Here is a 5,766-nt window from a genome sequence, read left to right as displayed (position 1 = left end):
TGAGGGTGAGTAATTAATGATAGAATTTTCATTTTTGGGTGAACCATCCCTTTAAGAGTACATTTGTGTTTTCATCATCTTTCTTTTTCTTTTCTTTTTTCGTAAGAAGTGTCTATTAAAGGGATAGTTCACCCAAAAATTTAAATTCTGTCATTAATTACTCACCCTCATGTCGTTCCAAACCCGTAAGACCTCTGTTCATCTTCGGAACACAAATTAAGATATTTTTGATGCATCCCGTGAGCTCTCTGACCCTCCCATATATAGACAGCAAGTGTCCTTACACGATCAAGGTCCAGAGACGTAGCAAGGAGATCGGTAAAATAATCCATGTGACATCAGGGGTTCAACCATAATTTTATGAAGCTACAAGAAAACTTTGTACGCAAAAAAAAAAGCATCAAAAATATCTAAATTTTTTTCCCGAAGATGAACAGGTGTCTTACGGGTTTGGAACAACATGAGGGTGAGTAATTAATGATAGAATTTTCATTTTTGGGTGAACCATCCCTTTAAGAGTACATTTGTGTTTTCATCATCTTTCTTTTTCTTTTCTTTTTTCTTTTTGGATGTCATATTTTTTTGTGAATTTCATCTCTAAAACGTTGTGAAATTACAGATTTCTCTCTAGAGACATATACTGGACTTATCCTATCATTGTAATGATTTTAAACCCCACCCACTCTAACTAAAATTGACTGCCACCTCGAATTCAGATCTGCCTCAATCCAATCAGCTGATGAATTGAACCAAGCCTGCCCTACTTTTTTTTTTTCCTTTTCAATATTCCGTTTCACTCAAATGCACGTCACATACAGATGAAAAGATCTGTCACTGCTTTCATTGCCATTTCATTGCATTTGCAACCATGAAAAACAGTTCAGTGGGTGAAAAATTTGCTAAGTAGCTTTTCCCTAATGATACACATGAGCTTTTGATTTGAACAATTCTGGTTAGAATTATGGAGTAATTTTATTTTTATTTATTTGTTTTTTACTCCTATTTTTAATATAATTTTGGTGAAATTATATATATATATATATATATATATATCTTTCTAGTAATATGTATGCCGGACTCTTAAACCCTGGTACTTTAAATGGAAAAACAATCAGTTCCGTGGGTGAAAAACCTACTCACCATAAGTAGCTTCCCCCTAATGACACACATGAGCTTTTTATTTTCATATGTTTTAATGATTCTGGCTGCAAATATGGAGGAATTTCCCAGAGAAATACCTAATAGCCCATTTATTAATATGAAATCCAATAAAGTAGTAATTTATGTTTTATAGGTTTTAAGCAAAATCTTTCCAACTACCCCCTTGAACCCTCTAAATTATACTCAGCGGTGCACATATCCTGGTTGGGAGTCTTTGGAATTAATTAAAAGTTTACTTTTCATTTGAATCATTGTTTGCGCATATTAGATCATAAAACCGAAATGTATTGTTCTTGCATCTCCCATATCACACTGGCATCTTGGTTATTGACCTATGCCTACTTTGTTCTGAGCCATAGACAAACATAATTTATTACATGTATATGAGATGTTAATCCTCTAGTGTGATTCACAGCTGAGAGTCATCTCTTGCTTCAGTTTTTCCAAGCTGAAGTTTTTTTCAGTTTTTCCAACACATCACGTGCGGGTATTAGATAAGATTTCTCTGTATATTGTGTGGGTTTCTGGAAATACGATTTGTGTTTGGCAACAATGAAGCCTGTTTTAGTCATGCTGGTGAGATCCATTAGACACACAGAAGAAGAAATTCTTGTTTGTCTATGATTGAAACAAGAAGAGCGACTGAAGTTCAGGAAGGGAGGGGGGCAAGAAAGGAAAGAGAAGATTGTGAGGAAGTTTGGCAGGAGACAAAGAATGTAAAGGGGAGTCCAACACTAATGGAGGGATACCGAGAAAGCTTAGGCTACATTTTCTCAGATGCTTTCTCACAGCAACTTGAGTGCTTAATTTGTAGAGTAATCTAGATGAACTCTATATCTCACCTCTGTCAGGTAAATCACCCCAGAGCGAATATCAGTGATTGGTTTATCCTTCTTAAATTAATGGAAACTATCAGAGATTCAGGTTGTTTCCCATCAGACTGCATGTCATACTTGTAATATACACCGCCGGTTGATTTCATAAGTGTTACTGAAGTATGCTGAGAGGTTGTTGTTGAAAACCTAAAGGACTCTGGGAATGCTAAGCATGCTTGTTCTCTACCTCCCATGTTAAGTGAATTCTGACCTGAAAAACGTTGACTGAAGTCATATTTTATGTTAATATGAAGTCTGATGCAATGCATATCTGAGCAAAATTAAACACGCTCTGATGCACTGATTGTAGTCGCGTTGATTTGGTTTGTAATAGTCAGCGGAGACAATACAAACTATACTGACTGCACAGACGTCTCCTGAATCCTACTGCCTCAGTTCCCTGCTAATTCTATTAATGTTCCACATCTGAGAGCTCGGCAGTCCCGATTCAATTTAAGATCGGAGAATTCAGTTTGATGGGAGAACAGGAGGTTGCAGACTCTGAGCTGTGGACAGGTGTCCCTGGAGGGTCTGGTCTGGTGTGAGGATGTTTCGTTTTTTTTTAGAAACGTGGTTCATTAAGACTTGCTAATTGGACTGTTTGTTGTTGCATTATCTCCCTGAGCAGGTGAAATGAAACGTGGAAAGTACAGTATGTGTCTGTCCTAATGTGTAAGTGTATAATATTCTGTTATTTTGACACATTTCGATGAATGGGCTAAATTTTGGCTGTGAGTGAAGTAAGACGGTCAAGCATAGTCTAGATTTGAGTAATCTATAACTATATTTTTTGGATTGTGATAAATACTTAATTGAGGCATTGCATTGCAGCAGACATAAAATATAGAATAGGGCAAAATAATTAAATAAATAAAAATACAGTGAGAGGAACGAAATGAGAAACATTGCTTCATTCAAAGTTATTAACTGGGGTTAAATCTAGTGTTAAAAGTATTTAAGATGGGCAGAAGTCATCATAAAATCATCATAAGAGAAAATGATATAGCAGATAACAGTGCTTTATTTTGAAGAGAGAAAAAGCAGTGGGTTGATTCATATTGTTTTGCCCTTGAAGCACAAATACTTGCTCCTAGAGTGGTTGAAATCAAGTGTGTTTGTTCGGGATAAGTAAACCCCTGCATACCACAGGCTATTGCCTATGAAGAGAACAGTGACATCTCTGATTTGGATCAGTGTATGTGAGCAGGAGAGAGCGAGTGTGATAGAGAAGCCAGTGTTCTCAGCGTAGCTGCTCTTGTTTTCTGCCCCGTCCTAATGTGTAAGTGTATAATATTCTGTTATTTTGACACATTTCAATGAATGGGCTAAATTTTGGCTGTGAGTGAAGTAAGACGGTCAAGCATAGTCTAGATTTGAGTAATATATAACTATATTTTTTGGATTGTGATAAATACTTCATTGAGGCATTGCATTGCAGCAGACATAAAATATAGAATAGGGCAAAATAATTAAATAAATAAAAATACAGTGAGAGGAACGAAATGAGAAACATTGCTTCATTCGAAGTTATTAACTGGGGTTAAATCTAGTGTTAAAAGCATTTAAGATGGGCAGAAGTCATCATAAAATCATCATAAGAGAAAATGATATAGCAGATAACAGTGCTTTATTTTGAAGAGAGAAAAAGCAGTGGGTTGATTCATATTGTTTTGCCCTTGAAGCACAAATACTTGCTCCTAGAGTGGTTGAAATCAAGTGTGTTTGTTCGGGATAAGTAAACCCCTGCATACCACAGGCTATTGCCTATGAAGAGAACAGTGACATCTCTGATTTGGATCAGTGTATGTGAGCAGGAGAGAGTGAGTGTGATAGAGAAGCCAGTGTTCTCAGCGTAGCTGCTCTTGTTTTCTGCCCTACTTCACTGTAATAATGGGAAGAGGGTCCTCATCCCACTCACAGGCTCCCTCCATTCAGCCTATCAGATAATGCAGTGCTGAGAGGCTAAATGGTGCCTCTGTTTGTCTGGCCACTGACACAGAGGAAATGGATCGCCATAGATCGTGACTGAATTTTGGCTGTTTGTTTGACCAGATCAGTTATTATAGAATAAATAATCTGACAGTCATCATGTGGAAAATCAAAAGTGAGGAGAGTTAAAGGGATAGTGCACCCAAAAATGAGAATTCTGTCATCAATTACTCACCCTCATGTCGTTTCGGACCCGTAAGACCTTTGTTCATCTTCAGAATGCAACTTAAGATATTTTTTGAAAAATGCTGTTTGTTATTTGTGTGAGTGAAGCCGAGCTAAAAAAAAAAAAAAAGCACAATTGATTTGTTGATTGCCAGATTTTATTCCTGATTTGAAATATGTAACTGGAATGTTACCTTGACCAACAGTTCAGGAGATTTTGGTCTTTTCCTCTTTGAGTAGATTGAAGCATAACTGGAAATAACTGCCTAGACCGGGCTTGCCTCAAAGGAACTTTGATCAAAGTGCCAGCATTACTGTTTGGTTCAAAATGCAATATCTTTAAATTATGGTGAAAAATGAAAGATACTATGAGATTTGTTGCCGTTGTTATTTGTGTGAGTGAAGCCGAGCTAAAAAAAAAAAAAAAAGCACAATTGATTTGTTGATTGCCAGATTTTATTCCTGATTTGAAATATGTAACTGGAATGTTACCTTGACCAACAGTTCAGGAGATTTTGGTCTTTTCCTCTTTGAGTAGATTGAAGCATAACTGGAAATAACTGCCTAGACCGGGCTTGCCTCAAAGGAACTTTGATCAAAGTGCCAGCATTACTGTTTGGTTCAAAATGCAATATCTTTAAATTATGGTGAAAAATGAAAGATACTATGAGATTTGTTGCCGTATTACAACTGACTGCTGCACAAATTGTTTACAGCATTTGTCTAGGCCCTCAGGATAAATGTTCATCATATTCAACATAACGATGCCCCCCTGCTATCAATAAAGAAGCACGTCCAGGTTTATAGTTCTTTTATGATGTCCAAAGTCTGTTGTCTAGGACCAAAACTCCACCTGTCTGGAATTTAATCGTGGTCACTGTAAAAGTACATAAATACTGCTGCAGTTACAATAAACACAGATGAAGAATGATTCTGAGAGGTGAAAATGATCAGTGAAGTGCTGCTTCTGCTTTCTCACTACACCTGTATAGCCATCCACCTGTCTGTCCGTCTTTCTTCAGTCTTCTTTTAGTCATTGACATGGACACGTCAGCCGTCTCAGACAGCTTTCTGGTGACAAAACACATAATAGGCCCATTCATTGTATTCACATTGCAGTACTAGTCGTGAAGGCTCCTTTATATGTCACACAGTAAATATGTTTCTTAACACTCTCTTACTCATCTCAGGCTGAATGTTTGTTTTAACCAGACATTTGGTCACTTTAACAAAATCTGTAGGTTTATTGTGAACAGGAGTTGCTCAGTGCTCTTCCCATGATTCAGTCATGGGAGCGAACGTTCCCGTCTGGTTTATCATGCATTTTATTACACTGGATTCTTCATCACTTGTGTAATAGAAGCAGTACTGATTAGACTTAATGTGTTTGTAGTTGCAGAGCTGTTTTTTACTGAAGAGGACGACTAATGTGAGAGTGACAGACAGAAAGAGAAATGGTAAAGATGTACCAATATCTGAGAATGCACTTTGTTCCTCTGTCACACCCTTCATGCTTTAATCTGTTCCTTATTGAGATACAAATTCCATCACACCAGACACACCTTCATTTTTCTAC

This window comes from Sinocyclocheilus grahami, unplaced genomic scaffold, assembly GCF_001515645.1.
Source record: "Sinocyclocheilus grahami isolate Dianchi unplaced genomic scaffold, SAMN03320097.WGS_v1.1 scaffold11.1, whole genome shotgun sequence".
Classification (NCBI taxonomy): domain Eukaryota; kingdom Metazoa; phylum Chordata; class Actinopteri; order Cypriniformes; family Cyprinidae; genus Sinocyclocheilus; species Sinocyclocheilus grahami.
The sequence above is the reverse complement of the archived record's forward strand: the minus strand, read 5'-3'. Positions refer to the sequence as shown.